Raw genomic sequence first — 17,193 nt, forward strand, 5'->3', positions numbered from 1 at the left:
GAAAGCATGACAGAGTGGTTTTGGGTGAAGGTTAAAAGAGGGAGAAACAAGTGATTTTGTCATTGACACCACTTGTGCTGAAAGAGGATTTTGGGAAATAGATCATGTCTGGCACACAGATATGAAAAGGTAGTAATAGGGAACTTGAATTGTGCAGATATTTCTTGGAGCTCTCCCTCTATCAAAAGTTGAGTAGTTGATAATTTCTAGCAATAATTTCATCTGTCAAAAGGTAAGACGAATGGAAGAAATTTTATTCTGTATTTGATTCTCACCAACAAGGTAGAGCTGTTTGTTGGAATAGAAATACTGGAAACTTGATAAATGAGAAGGGAGTGACCACTGTGTCCTTGATAGAGGAGAGCTTGAAAGAGGAGAAGAAATCTGAGTATTGTGCAACATGCACCCTAGACTTTTGGTAAGCATATTTCAAAGACTAGAAAGGAAAGGCAGGTAGGATCCTATGTAGTAAAATATGTCAAAGGAAGTTATCCCTGCAGAGATGAGAGATGCTTAAGGATGAAATTCTGAAGACACAAAGGGAAAATATTCCAGTGGAGAGAAAATATATGATTTATCTGAAGAGATAAATGTGGATGCACAAGGAACTCATCAAACAACTTAGGTTTTAAAAGAAATGTGCAGAAGATAAAAACAAAGCCAGAAATGAATGTGAGTGTGACACAATCCTACAAAAATAGTGTCAGTCAGGTATGCAAAAGTTCAGAATGAGGCTGGTGAAGTAACTGAAAGACAACAAAAAGTTATTTTTAGACTATACTGGGGGAAAAAAAGGAAGATCAAAGATAGGGCCTTTGCTTGGGTTGAATGGGATGATTTTAAATGACAAAAGAAATAAAGCAGACCTTCCTAATTCTTATTTTGACTCTGTTTTCTCTCCAAAGGAGAATAACTTTTACAACAGACATGACAGAACAAAAATAACTAACAGGGAATTGATTCCCAAGATAAGTAACGAGAGTAAGAGAGCGTTTAGTTGTCCTTGGCAAATTCAAATCATTTGTCTCAGATGAACTACATCCCTGGTTTCTCAAAGAATTGGAATATGAGATTGCTGAGCCGCTGTTAATGATACTTAAAAGATTATGGAAAATGTACCACAAGATTGGAGAAGAGTGAATAACCTTATTTTCAAAAAAAAATGAAAGAGAATAGTCTTTAAACTATAGGCCTATAAGCTTGACTTTGACTTCTAGGAAAACACTAGAAGCGAGCATTAAAGTGATGATTGGTGACCATACAGAAAAGGAAGAGGTAACTGCAGAAAGCCAGCATGATTTCACAGTTCATGCCAGGCCAACCTTATATATATTTTTGGACAGGATTACTAAAATAGTAGCTGAAAGAAATCCTATAGATAGAGTTTACTAAGATTTTAGCAAAGCTGTTGATAAAGAATGTCATAGATGGTAGAGGAGGGGCAGCCACCCAGCTGAACTCTACTAACACTCCCCTCAAAAAACTTGAAAATAACACCTCAAATTAAATTTTGAAGTGGAAGAGCCAACAAAAGGTTGAGATAAGGCATTTTTCTGGCCTAAGAAAACTTAAGAGGTCAGCGAGAGAAGTCTATGACACAGGGATAAACGTCTGTCCAGAGCCTGCACATGTGGCTGTGGCAACAGCTGCTGCAGCTGTGGTAGCAGCAGCAGTTTTGGAAGCTTTCAGCCCAGAGATGGTGAGGGAGCTAGACAGCTAGTCAGAAAGAAATTACAGAGGACCCTTTGCTGATACTGGGTATGGCTGGTGCTGATAGGCAACTCTATTGTCCATATGCAGTTCTAGGTCACAATTCTAGGGCAGAGAGGTTGTCAGTCACAAGGAAGCAAGGGCCCAGGTCACAGTTCCAGGGCAAAGAGGAACACTAGTATGTGCAGCTGCAGGGGACTAGGGACCCTTCCTTGGTAAAGACCAGAGCACAATCCAGGAAAGCAATGACCACACCTCTCCCAGAATCACACCACCTTAGAAGCATGGAAAACTTGTAGACACCTAGAACTAGCTCTGAAAACAGCAGCACAAAAAAGTCCGAAATTTCAGACAGTGCCTTCCCATCCTCAGGTGAGCAGAACCCAACTTTAACATAAATTCAAGGTCAAAAAATGGGTTGGAAAAATGAGCAAACAACAAATAAATAATTTGACCATAAAAAGCTACTACATGTCAGGAAAGACTAAGACATAAACTCAAAAGAAGATAACAATGTGAAAACAGCTTCAGAAAAGCCTCAAAGAGAGATGCTAATTAGATCTAAGCCCAACAAGAATTCTTAGAAGAGTTAAAGAAAGAGATAAGAATGGTAGAGAAAAAATTGGGACAAGAAATGAGAAGGAGCAGCTAGGTGGTGCAGTGGATAGAGCACCAGCCTTGGAGTCAGGAGGACCTGAGTTCAAATCTGACCTCAGACACTTATTAGCTGTATGACCTTGGGCAAGTTGCTTAACCCCAATTGCCTCAAAAGAAAAGAAAAGAAAAGAAATGAGAGTAATGCAAGAAAATTATAAAAAGAGAATTAACACCTTGGTAAAAGAGGCACAAAAAATATTGAAGAAAATAACACCTTAAAAAACAGAGTTGGCCTAATGGTAAAAGAGGTGCAAAAATTCACTGAAGAAAAGAACTTAAAAAACAGAATTGGACAAATAGAAAAAAGCTCACTGAGGGAAATGATGCCCTAAAAATTAGAATTAGGCAAGGGGAAGCTAATGATTCCATGAGACATCAAGAAACAATAAAACAAAGTAAAAAGAATGAAAAAGATAGGAGAAAATGTGAAATATCTCATTGGAAAAACAACTGACCTGGAAAATAGATTGAGAAGAGATAATTTAAGAACTATTGGACTACCAGAAAGCCATGATGAAAGAAAAAGCATAGACATCATATTTTAGGAAAATATCAAGAAAAATTGCCCTGACATCTTAGATCCAGAAAGTAAAATAGAAATGGAAAGAATCCATCAATCACCTCCTGAAAGAGATCCCAAAATGAAAACTCTTAGGGATATTATAGCCAAATTCCAGGGCTCCTAGGTCAAGAAGAAAATATTTTAAGCAGCTAGAAAGAAACAATTCAAATATGGTGGAGCCACAGTTAGGATCACACAAGATTTAGCAGCTTCCACATTAAGGGAATGATGGGCTTGAACTATGACATTCCAGAAGGCAAAGGGAATAGGATTACCACCAAGAATAACCTACCCAGTAAAACTGAGTATAACCCTTCAAGTGAAAAAAAATAGATATTTAATGAAATAGAGGACTTTCAAGCATTCCTGATGAAAAGACCAGAGGCAAATTTGACATTCAAACACAAGACTTAAGAAAAGCATACAAAAGGGGGCAGCTAGGTGGCGCAGTGGATAGAGCACCAGCTCTGAAGTCAGGAGGACCTGAGTTCAAATCTGGCCTCAGACCAAACACTTGATACTTACTAGCTGTGTGATCCTGGGCAAGTCATTTAACCCCGATTGCCTAAGAAAAAAAAAGCATAAAAAGGTCAACGTGAAAAAGTAATCTGTTTACATTCCTATATGGGAAGATGTTACATGTAACTCCTAAAAACTTCATTATTATTAGGGGCAGTTAAAAAAAAGTTTACATAAGCAGAGGCTATAGGTGTGAGTCAATTATGTTGGAATGATCAAAAAAAAATGAAGGGGCAAGAAAAAAGGATGCACTGAGAGAAGGGGAAGGGAGAGGTAGAATGGCAAATTTTCTCTTACAATGGAGGGGAACATAGTGGGGGAGGGGAGAGGATAGCAGGCAATATTTGAACCTCACTCTTATCAGAATTGGTTCAAAGGGGGAAGGATACACATACATGCACACACACACACACACACAAACACACACACACACACACTCAGCTGTATATAGAAATTCACCTTACCCAATAGGGAAATAGGAAAGGAAAGGGATAAGAGATATGGGAATGGGTGGAATGATAAAAAAGAAAGTGCGTTAAAGGAGGCAGTGGTCAAAAGCAAAACAGATTTCTGAGGAGGGACAGGATAAAAAGAGAGAGAGAAGGATAAACAGAAGAAAATAGGATGGAAGGAAATACACAGTAACCATGGTTGTGAATGTGAAATGTGATGAGCTAACCCATAAAAAGGAAGACAGCAGAATGGATTAGAAACCAGAATCCAACGATGTGCTTTACACACTTGAAACAGAAGGACATACACAGAGTTAAAATAAAGGACTGGAGCAGAATCTAATATACTTCAGCTGAAGTTAAAAAAAAAAGTCAGGGGTAGCAATCATTATCTCAGATAAAGCAAAAGCAAAATCAGACCAAATTAAAAGAAATTATCCAGGTAAACTACATTTTGCTAAAAGGTACCATAGACAATAAAGTAACATAAAAAAAATTTTACACCAAGTTTCTCTGATAACAGCCTCATTTCTCAAATAAATAGAGAACTAAGGTAAATTTATAAAAATGAATTATTCCCCAATTGATAAATGATCAAAGGATATGAACAGGGAACTTTCAGATGAAAAAAATCAAAGATATGTATAGTCACATGAAAAATGCTCTAAATCACTATTGATTAGAGAAATGCAAATTAAAATGACTCTGTGGTACCATCTTAAACCTATCAGAAATGACAAATGCTGGAGGGGATGTGGGAAAAATACGCACACTAATGAACTGCTAGTGGAGTGGTGAACTGGTCCAACCATTCTGGAGAATAATTTGGAACTATGCCCAAAGGTTTATAAAACTGTGCCTACCTTTTGACCCAGCAATACTAGATCTGTATCCCAAAGAGATCAGAGAAAAATGAAAAGGACCTATATGTACAAAAATATTTATAGCATCTCTTTTTCACTTTAAATATTTTTTCCAATTACATTTAAAATTTTTAAGTATTCTTTTAAAAAAATTTTGAGTTCCAAATTCTCTCCCCTCCATCCCATCCCCACTCATTGAGAAGGTAAGCAGTTTGATATAGGTTAAATACATGGGAAGCTAGGTGGTGCAGAAGATAGAGCATTGGGCCTGAAGTCAGGAAGACTCATCTTCCTGAGTTCAAATCTGGCCTTAGACACTAACAGTGTGACCTTGGGCAAGTCATTTAACTCTCTTTTTTTTTTCTGTTTCCTCATCCATAAAATGAGCTGGAAGGGGCAGCAAGGTGGTGCAGTGGATAGCTCACTGGCTCTGGAGTCAGGAGGATTTGAGTTCAAATCCAGCCTCAGACATGTGACACTTACTAGTTGTGTGACCCTGGGCAAGTCACTTAACCTCATTGCCTAGCAAAATAAATTAAAGAATAAATAAATGAAAATGAGCTGGAAGAAGGAAATGGCAAACTATGCCAGCATCTTTGCCAAGAAAACCCCAAATGGAGTCATGAAGAGTCAAACATGACTGAAAAGACTGAATAATACATGTGCAGTCATGTAAAACATATTTCATATTAGTTATATTGTGAAAGAAAATATATTCCAAAACAAAACAAAACAAAACCCAACAACAAACAAACAAACAAATAAAGTTTTAAAAAGTGTACTTTGATCTGTATTCAAACTCTATCAGTTCTTTCTCTGTAGGTAGATAGCATTTTTTACCATGAGTCCTTCAGAATTGCCTTAGATTATTGTATTGCTGAGAGTAGGTAAGTCCTATTCACAGTTGATCATCATGCAATATTACTGTTACTTGTACAATGTTCTTCTGGTTCTGGTCATTTTACTTTTTGATAATAATAGAATGAGATGGATTCAGAACTGGTTGGATGGCCAGACTCAAAGAGTAAATGGTTCAATGTCAACATGGCAGGATGTCTTTAGTAGAATACCCTTGGGATGTGTGCTTGGCCCTGTGCTATTTAACATTTTTGTGAGTGACTTAAATAAAGGCATAGAAGGTAAGCTCATCAAATTTGCATGTGATAGAAAGCTAGGAGGAACAGAAAACACCCTGAGGTTGACAGAGTGGGACTCCAAAAGAATCTTGATAAATTAGAGTTTTGGGCCAAATCTAATATGGAAAAAAATGAAAGAACTTCACTTGGGTACAAAAAATAAACTTCATAAGTATAAGATTGTAGGTGAGGTGGGCATCAACTAGGGAATGGCTGGATAAATTATGGTACAACCTATGAATGTAATTGAATAATACTGCACTATAAAGAAATGATGAAAGACAGTTTTAGAGACACCTAGGTAGACTTATATAAACTTCAGAGTGAAATGAGCAGAACCAGGAAAAGGATTTATACAATAACAATACTATAAAAGGAAACCACTTTGAAAAACATAAGAACCTAGAACAATGCAATGACATGATTCCAGAGTAGTCATGATGATGTACCTTCTGATAGAGAAGTGATAGACTCAATATGCTGAATTAGATATATATTTTTGGCATGGCCAATGTTCGAATTTGCTTTGTTCAACAGGTCATATTTGTTACAAAATTTGTGTTTTTAAATTTTCAATAGGGTGGGCAGATAGGAGAGACAGGACTAGGGATAGGATTTCTCTCCTTCCAATATTAGAAGAGAACAGAAAGACAGAAGGAATAAAAGATAAGGAAGACAGCTTTGAAAGCTACATGATGAATTTATTACATACTTCAAAAGAAAAGCAAGTTCTACATAATAGAGATTCACAGTTTCATATACAATCCTCTCCTTCTCTTGCATGCTATATATTAAAATGTTCATTTATTTGGCATTATTAAGTACAGAATAAAAATAAAATGAAATGAAAAAGTATAAAATTGGGAAGGCATGGATAAATAGTAGTTGTTCTGAAGAATCTGAAGATTTTAGCAGACTACAAGCTCACTATGAGTCAGCAATGTAATATGGCAACTAAAAAAGCTAATATGATCTTGGGGTGCAAAAGAGGTATAATTTCCAGGAACAGGGAAGTGATAGTCCCACTGTACTCTGCCATTGTCAGACGTCATTTGGAGTATTGTGTTTAGTTCTGAGAGCCCCAGTTTTAAAAGGACATTGATAAGCTGGAGAGTGTCCAAAGAACCACACTAGGATAGTGAAGGGCAGAGGTGTCAAACACATTGTGGGCTTTATTGCAGGAATCAGATTAAACTATAATTGGAAAATATTTAACAAAATAAATATAATAGAGGTAATGTGAATATGTGGTTTAAAAAGTCAATATGTGGCCCACAGGGATACTTATGTATGGTTAAGCAGCCCTTTTTTTATTTGAGTTTGACACCACTGGTGAAAGGCCTTAAGTACATTTCAAATAAGGATTGTTTGAAGAAACTGAACATATTAGCCTGGAGAAGAGAAGACTTAAAAGGGAAATGCTAGCAATCTTTAAGGATTTGAAGAGCAGTTATATGAAGGGATGAAACTTGTTTTCTTTGGACCCAGAGGGCAGAACCAGGAGCAATGTGTGAAAGTTATAGAAAAACAAATTTAGTTTACTTTTTGTCCCTCATTTTAAAAATTATTTTTAAAAATGCTTATTTTTAGTTCCAAATTCTCTCTCTCCCTCCCTCTCTCCCCTCTCCAATACAAAACTTATTTCCATATTAGCTGTGAGAGAGAGAGAGAGAGAGAGAGAGAGAGAGAGAGAAAATTAAAGAAAATGAAAAAAAATAGACTCATTGTTCATCAGTTTTCTCTCTGGAGATGAATAGCATTTTTTATCATGAGTACTTTGGAACTGTCATGGATCATTATATTAATCAGAATAGCAAAGTCTTTCACAGCTGATTATCATTATAATATTTCTGTTACTGTATACAATGTTCTGATTCTGCTTACTTCACTTTATATCAGTTCATATAGGTTTTACCATGTTTCTCTGAAACTATCCACCTCATCATTTCTTACAGCACATCACAATCATATACCGCAACTTGTTCAACCATTCTCTGACTGATGGACATGCCCTCAATTTCTAATTTTTTGCCACAACAAAAAAGAGCTGCTATGAATATTTTTGTACATACGGGTTTTTTTTCTTCGACCTCTTTGGGGTACAGACCTAGTAGCAGTATTGCTGAGTTAATGAGCATGCAAGTTTTATAGTCCTTTGGGCATCATCCAAATTGTTCTCTAGAATAGTTGGACCAGTTCACAACTCTACTAACAGTGCATTAGTGTACCTATTTTTCCATATCCCCTCCAGAATTTGTCATTTACCTTTTCTGCCATGTAGGCAATCTGATGAGTGTGACATGGTACCCCAGAGTTGTTTTAATTTTCATTTCTTGGGAGGATTCTGGGAAGATGGTAGAGTAGGTCAGAAAACTATTGGCCCTCCAAATTTCCTCCACAGAAAAAGACAGAACTTTGCCTCAGAAGAAATGTAGAGCAGCAGAAATAAACAAAAGTCAGGGTAAAGCAGTTGTTCTCCTAAGACAACCTAAGAAGACTTCAAGAAAGACCTGACCTCCAGGGACAGAGGTTCAGCCTGAGTGAAGTGTAAACACCTCCAGAACAACTGTGGAATCAACAAACAACAAGCCCTGGGAGCAGCTGGGGTAGGAAGGCAGCCTCGGCCTTAGAAATTTTCATCTCCCAGATAGTGTGGGGTCTGACAGCTGAGGAGAAGACTGAAGGACCTTCCACTGTTGAGGGACGACAAGCACAGCTGTGCTGATCAGATGTGTCCCAGGAGGTGGCTGCAGGAGAAGGAGCTGGCACATACTTAGTGAGTGCAGTAGCAGGGCAGGGACCCTGGTGGTTATGGGCACTTGCAGGAGAACAGGTCCTTGGTTTCAGTTCCAAGGAAGTGAGGACAGCTGTAGTTTGCAGCCCCCACAGGGACCACAGGAACTAAGATCTTGGGAGCTTATCCTGCAAATGTAGGACAGCATGACCAGGGGCTCTAGCCATGGAGAGGAGAACCCAAGCTTGAGCCCCACTCGCAGACCTCAGAAAATAATAGTAAGAAGAATTTGAGGCTTGGAGCATTACTCTCCATACCTTGGGACTAGAACTTGATCACACTAATAACTGCAAAAAATAAAATAAAACAAAAAATAAAAATGAGCAAGCAAAGGAGAACCCAATCATAGATAGCTACTATGGGGATAGAGAATATCAGGGTTCATATTCAGAAAAAGATAATGGAGCTCCACTTTTTTTCAGTGAGAAACATCAAATGATCCCAAGCAAAAAAGATTTCTTAGAACTTAAAAAGTACTTTAAAATCAAATAAGAGATATCAAGGAAAAATTAGGGAAAAAAAATAAGAGTAATCCAAGAAAATCAAGAAAATTTTGAAAAGTCAACCAACTTGAAATAGAGAACCAAAAACTTAAAGAAGAAAATAATTCCTTGAAAACCAGAACTGGGCAAAAGGAAGCTAAGGATGTTCTAAGACACAAAGAATTAATAAAACAAAATCAAAAGAATGAAAAAATAGAGAATATGAAACATCTCATCAGAAAAACAACTGATCTGAAGAACAGATTGAGGAGAAACAATATAAGAATAGTTGGACTGTCTGAAAATTATGACTAAAAAAAGAATCTAGATATAATATTACAAGAAATTATTAAGGAAAATTTCCTTGAAGTTCTAGAACAAGAAGGCAAAGCAGAAATATAAAAAAAAAAATTCACTGATTACTACCCAAAAGAGATCCCAGGAGAAAAAAAGGAATATTTTAGCCAAGTTTCAAAGCTCCCAGGTGAAAGAGAAAATATTGGAAGCAATAAGAAAAAAAAACACAATTTAAATATTGTAGAGCTATAGTAAGGACTGCACAAGACCTGGCAGCAACTACATTGAAGTACCATAGGTCCAGGAATACTATATTTGGTAAAGCAAAAGAACTGGGGTGATTAACAAAGATAACTTACTCAGAAAAGTTGATTATAATTCTGAATTAAGGACCAATTATAAGGGACTCAATAAGGTCAAATTGTTTACTTTTTATATATGAAAATATTATCAGTTCTATCATGACTGTCATTTTTATTTGGGTAGTTTGAAGAAAGGCTTGGGCTGAGCTGAGTATGATGGGGTGACTCTTAAAAAAAATAATACTAGGGAGAGATAAAAAGAAGCAATTATCTCATGCAAATGAGGCAAAAAAGAAAAATTGATACAGAAGAAACTAGGGGAGGGCAGGTAGTACTGAAACCTTGCTCTCATCAGGAATGGGTTAGAGAAGGGAACAACTTATATATCTAGAAGGGTATAAAAGTCTTCTATATTCAGAAAGAAATAAGAGGGCAAGGGGATATGGTGGGGGAAGAGGATAAAGGAGGGATTCTTGGAAGGGTGGGTAGGTTAAGCAATCAGAAGGCAAGAAAACGGGTAGGAGTAAAGCAGAGGAGTGAGGAGGGACAAGAATAGGGTGAGAAAGATAGTAAGGAAAAATAGAAAGGAGAAAAATACACAAGTAATTATGGCTTAGAATGTGAATGGGATGAATTTACCCATGAAATGGAAACTGATAGATTAAAAATTTGAATTCAACAATATATTGCTTCCAAGAAATGCTATCAAAATGAAAGATACACACAAACATAAAATAAAAGTCAGGAGTAGAATTTATTATTATTTTTTTTAAAAGCAGGGGTAGTAATCATGATTTCAGACAAAGTTAAAGGTAAGATAGATTTAATCAAAAGAGAAAAACAGGGAAACTATACTATGTGTCAGCCACGTTATTCAATATTGTTTTAAAATAACTAGACAATATAAAATACCTGAGAATATACCTGCCAAAAGAGACATAGTAACTATATGAATATAAACATCATATATTTTTATACAATAAAGTTAGATCTAAATAATTTAAAGCCAATATTAAAAAATACACTTTTACCTAACTAATCTATTTATGTAATGCCATCTCAAATTACTGAGTTAGAAAAAATAAAAACAATGTTCATTTAGAAGAACAAAAGGTCAGGAACTTCAAAGAAACCAGGGGGGAAAAATGTAAAGGAAGCAGATATAGCAGTATCAGACCTTAAACCTTATTATAAGGTAAGAGCACTGTTGAAGTGTAAAATGGATAATTTTGATTATTTTAAATTAAAATTTTCTTGTATAAATAAAACCTATACAGCCAAGAATAGAAGGAATGCAGAAAATTGGGAGAAAAAACTTTCATAGACAATCTCTCAGATAGAATGGGATTGGGTTGGAATATTGCTGTGGTGTAGGAAATGATGAGCTGGTTGATTTAGAAAAACATGGAAAGAGTTGGACTTATGAAAGAAGATGCTATCCACCTTCAGAGAAACAGATGACAAGTGGAAATAAACATAGTATGGTCTTACATATATGTGTATGAGTGTATATGTGTGTGTTTATAGATATCTATGTATATGTATTACACATATACATATACATACATACATACATATACACAAACACACATACTTATATCTATATCTATCTATATCTCCACGCTTAATTGTAGCCTTTTGAGGGGGGAGAGGGGGAAAAACAAAGTAAAAAGTACACAGGAAAGAACAAAAGAAACCTGCAAGAAAGCAAAGATAAGCTGGGCCTCTATCTGTAGGCTAGAAAGTGGGTCAACAAAGAGTGCTTCCAAGTGATCTACCTGCAGACAACAGCCGGTCAAAGAGAATTATGACCATCAACAACGAGGCTTCAAGATGGCACCTCATTTCACAGAGACAGGGTGGGGATTCATCCACAGAGCAGACCATGGACCTGGCATCCACAGAGCCAGGGACCCTAAGAGGTGCAAGGTTCACCCAGGACAAGAGAAGGTCAAACTTCAAATCACCTCCATAAGGAAAATGTCTACCCAGAATAATGAATATAACTTTTTTCCTTCAAAGAACCCTCAAAATAGGTAAAGGAAGATGGGTATTAAAGTGAGGAAAAACTGATGGTTTCAGAGGACACACAGGGTTAATTTGATGGAGATAGCAATCAATAGTCCTCAGAGCAATGGCAACTCCTCCTGCTAAAAAGGAAGGCTCTGTGGAACTGACTAAAAATTAAGAGAATCCTACTGGTGTGGATGTCCTTAGGCCTAACAGTAAAAAGAATTAGGAAAAAAAATTCTTACTACTTATTTCAAGAGAGTGAAAGCCATTCTATGTAAATGTAAAGTATCATCACAAATAAGACTCAGCAAAGGTCAATGGCAACAGTTTGCCATACAACATCAGCATTGTAAGCACATGGACCATACAAATAGAATTAGAAGAAGGCACTATATTCCTTGATAGCTAATGGTGACTCTAACTTTAGAGAAATACAAATGCCACCTTATGGTAGAAGGTCCCCAGAGACTACTTGTTGTATGAAGGATGTTGAGATCAACCTCTAGTTATTTAAAAAAAAAAACAACAACTTAGAATGATGAAATCATAGATTTAGACCTAGAAGGGATTTTAAAGGTCAGTTAATCCAACTTCCTCATTTTACAGATGAGGGAAGTGAAGCTGAGAGAAGTTAAATGACATGCCTGAGGCACACAGCTGCAACTTGATTAACACTAATGTTGTCTTTAGGCTTCTCTAGCTTCCTAGGGAGTACCAGCCCTACCACAGTATCTATGTTGGTAGAATGATTATGGAAAGTAAAGGATCTGTTTTACAAAGTTAAAGTATATCAGACCAGGAGAAGAACCTGCCTTGACCCTAGAGATGTTAGTTCCTAAGCCCCCAAGCCTTGAGGATATTGAGGGTTAGTATGTGCTGGACTGCCATTCTGATAAGAACTTCATTTCTAGTGAAGAAGACCTCCTCTAGGCAGTCTAGCCATATATCTATAAGCTCTACCACTCCCTGAATGTACTACAAGGATAAGAATTTCTTACCCTCACAGAACTCTTAGAAGTCTTTTTTATAGTCTTGGGCCCCAACTCCATAAACCTCAAACTAGTACCAGTAAAAACTGGTCATCTTTGCTAAAGGGCAGAAATCACCACTATAGGTTTGTAGCAAGCAGAGTAGATCTGGCTGAGTGGTAGAAACAACTTGCCCAGAAGAGAATGTCAAGATAGTGTTTCAGTAGAGATATAGGTATATCATTTGGCACATCACTGAGCTATGTTTATAACAACAGACCATGCTGAGAAGTACTGTCAGAACCAAGACTTGATACTTCTTATCAATGACTTGTCCTCTTCCTCTCCTCATCTCAGCAATAAGAACTGGGGCACTCAGGACATCCTGTCCTCAATTACTCTAGAATCCAAATTTAACAAGCTAGAACTGAAGAATTGGACTACAAATTTCTCCTCATGATCCACTTTTCGCAAGTTTTCCTGATTTAGTCAAACTTGATTCAGAACTATTACTCTCTTATATCTGGTCACTAAGTTGGTGTATTTTCAGTTGTTGGGTTTTTTTTTTACATTGAATAATTGTTAAGTTTCAAGTACAATGGAAAGGGTACACATCTATTTAGTGGCTGCCCACAATATGCATATTGATACATAATAATAATAATACATGAAACCTTCTCTTTACTTCACAAATGGTTTCTGGACTGGTGACATACTAAAATCTTACTTATAAATGTAAACTGTTAAAAGTTTATTGTCCTTGCTTTTCTAGTCAATATGGTAGAATGAGATGGAGGAAGAGAGTAAGGTTCCTTACCCCCTAAAAAACCAATAAATAGAAACATTAAAGAGAAGAAAAACAACTAGACAACCATACAAGAAAGTTATAACAACCAACAAAGAATATGAGTAAAATAAATAAAATAAAATGCCATGGGGTAAGTGAATCGCTAAAGTACCAGAAGCTACAGAGATGAAAAAAGAAGACGTCTCATCAAATGAACAAATAATACACTCAAAGCAATTAAACAAAAATTAGCACTAGTAAGAAAAATTACAAAACAAAACAAAAAAGAGGACTGAAGAAAGTGAGAAATGGGATAAATTCAAACCAGAATGAAAAGATACTTTAAAAGATCAGAAAGAAATAATGAAGAAAATGACCAATGTAATTATGATAATAGAAAACAATAGACTTAATTAACTATAGACTTCATACAATAGAATACAGAATTATAACCACTGCAGATTAACTGGAGGAAATAGTCACAGAAAATCACTGAATTGTCCAAGGAATAGGAAAACATTTAGAATCAAATGATCCTAGAAGATCACAATTCAAAACCACCACAATTGCTGATATCCAGAAAAATTGAAAAATAGAAGCATCTAAACATGATATCCCAGGAAACCGTTAGAGAAAGCTTCCCCAAATTAGCAAAAACAAATAGCCATAGAGGGATGCAGCATGATATACAGATAAGTATGCTGGATTTGAAGTTAAGAGGACCAGCGTTTGAATATCAGCTCTTCCACTTACTCTATGTTGCCTTGGACAAATCATTTCACCTCTTTGGACTCGAGTTTCCTCATCTATAAGATTAGGGGATTGGACTAGATAGCCTCTACGATTACTTCTAGCTCTAATCTATAATCTATGAAATAGAAAGTATGCCAGATTCAAAATTTCTAGATACATTATAATTAAATTACAACTGTAATATAATGAAAATATATTTTAAGATGCCAAGAAATAGAAATCTCTTACCAAGGAAATTAATCAGGGTCACATTAGATGGTCCCCAAGGAGGACAAAGGATGATCAGACGATTTGGAATATAACATGCAAAAGTAAGAAACATAGGTCATGAATCCAGAATTATCTAGCCAGCAAAAGTTTCAAGGCCAGAGATATACAGTTGAAAAGGAGTCTGAAAAGTCTGCAGAAAAAGGCATTCATTTCAAGGAAGTCTAACAGCCAAGCCTCTCAGCCAAAAAATATAAGTGCTTAAAACAATTCACACTTCTCTGATCAAGATAAACCAATTACTAGCAATGTGAGACCCTTCTGAGTACTGTATTAGCTAAACCACAAACTTTTCAGAAGAATATTTTAGAAAAACAAAGGGAGAAAAAAAAGGAAGAGGGAACAGAAAAGGAAAAGGAGCTCTGAATAGAATAATCCCAAAGTGAGGCTCTTATCTTTTATAAACGGAAAGTCCAAATTAAAGAAGCTTATATAGTTATTAATATAAGACAGAGGAACTGAATAACATATAAAGCCCTAGTCAATAAAACCTGAGTGGTAGATCTCTAGACTTCAACTCTGGAGACCCGAGTTCAAATCCTACCTCAGATACTTACTTTCTAGCTTTGTGATCATGGGCCAATCACAATTTCTCAGAGCCTTCATTTGCTCAACTATAAAACAGGGATAATAAAATTTGTACTACCTACTTTACAGGGTCGTTGTGAGGAAAGGGCTTCGCAAACCTCAAAACACTATATACATGTGAATTTTTATTGATAAAGTGTATAACCCTTCCAAAAGGTGGAAGGAGAGGAAGAAGGGAAGAACAGGCAACATCTCACAGAAGGGAGGGAGGGAGAAAGGGAGAGAGAGAGAGAAAGAAAGAGAGGGAGAGCAAGAGGCAAGCATATTGGAGGAATAGTGAGAAGACCTAATACTCATGGCTTTTGCAAAGAAACATCCAAGTCAAGACAATCCCCTTATTGCCTACTTAATCATTGGCTTAAGGGCCAATAAGGGGATTGTTTTGTCATCCCCTAAGTACTTAGGCCCTCCAGCCCTGCATCATATAGAGCCAGCCAAAAGCAGCTAGAAGCTTCATCATCCCCAAAGCGCTCAAGTGCTAAGCTAAAAAGACATGACCAAATGCATGCAGGCAGGGAAGCTCTGAGCATATTCTATGCTCCCCAGTTACACAAATAAATATGCTTAGAACTATATTAAGTAATGGAAAGTGAAATCAGAAGAACCAGAAATGTATACACATTAACAACTAAAAAAATAAAAAAAACAAAAAAAACAAAAACCAAGGTCAAAGGTAGTAGAATCTCAGGCTGGCTTGAACTAGATACAGGTAACACACATTTCTTGTTTCTTTTCTGTCTGTTAATTTGTTTGGTTCTACCTTGTTAAATACCAAAGGTTTTATATAAAATTTTGCTCCTTGTTTTATATGTTTATTTGGTTTTATCTTTATTGATGGTTATTAAGTTTATAATAAAAATATTTTAAAGTTCATTGACCTGCCATTTTGCTCTTTTGATGTGGCTTAGCACCTGGATTTGACAAGTGAGAAGATAGTTGCATAAGCAGAGCTTGATGTTCCAGATGCAAATTAGTAAATGATTACAAGTTGCAAAGATGATTCATAGTTTTGACAAAATCAGAGTCTTTACCTAGCATGGCAGACACAGTTCAGTGTTCAAGAACAATGAATTTTCTCACATGAGATAGAGAACATGAAAAACAGAGAGGATAGTAGCTTCAATTACAACCCAAAGACACACTAATATATTTGCTTTTATAAAGGTTTGTCATACAACTTGTCCATTTGAATGCCATCATTTGTAAAAATCCTTTGTATAGTTGAAAATAGATAAAGAATGTTACTTATCTGTTTTGCAAAGAGGTATAAGATAAATTTCTACTTAATTGCCATTCCAGGAAAAAGTTTGTTTCTTCATACAGATTTGTGTTTTCCTTTTGTTAAATAATCAAAAAATAATAGCTAGTTAGCCAGTCAATAAGTATTTTTTTTGTTTTTGAGGCAATTGGGGTTAAGTGACTGGCCCAGGGTCACACAGCTAGTAAGTGTGTAAGATCAGATTTGAATTCAGGCCCTCCTGACTCTAGGACCAGTGCTCTATCCAGTGTACTACCAAGCTGCCCTTAAATAAGCATTTATTAAATACCTACTCTATTATAGGCCCTATGCTAAGCATTAGGCAAAAGCCAGTCTATGCTTTCAAGGAGCACACCATTTAATGGGAGAGACAATATGCAAATAAATATATACAAACAAGCTTTATATAGGCTAAATAGGAAATAATCAACAGAGGGAAAACACTACAATTAAGGGAGTCAAAAAAGGCTTTCTGTAAAAGGTGGCATTTTAGCTTGGAATTGAAGGAAGCCAGGGAAGCCAGGAGATGAGATGAGAGAGAGCATTTCAGGCATGAGGGACAGTCAGAGAAAATGTGCAGAGCCGAGAGATGAAGTGCCTTGTTCAAAGAACAGCAAGGAGGCCAGTGTCACCAGATCTATAAGAGTATGTAGAGTGGAGGTGAAGGGGGGTATAAGTTGAAAAGGCGAAGGGGGGGGATTATGAAGGAAGGGCCTTGAACACCAGAGGATTTTGCATTTGATCCTGGAGGTAATAGGGAACCATGACTCTTTGTGACCTCATGA

This window comes from Vombatus ursinus, unplaced genomic scaffold, assembly GCF_900497805.2.
Source record: "Vombatus ursinus unplaced genomic scaffold, bare-nosed wombat genome assembly UNPS02014770.1, whole genome shotgun sequence".
Taxonomy (NCBI): domain Eukaryota; kingdom Metazoa; phylum Chordata; class Mammalia; order Diprotodontia; family Vombatidae; genus Vombatus; species Vombatus ursinus.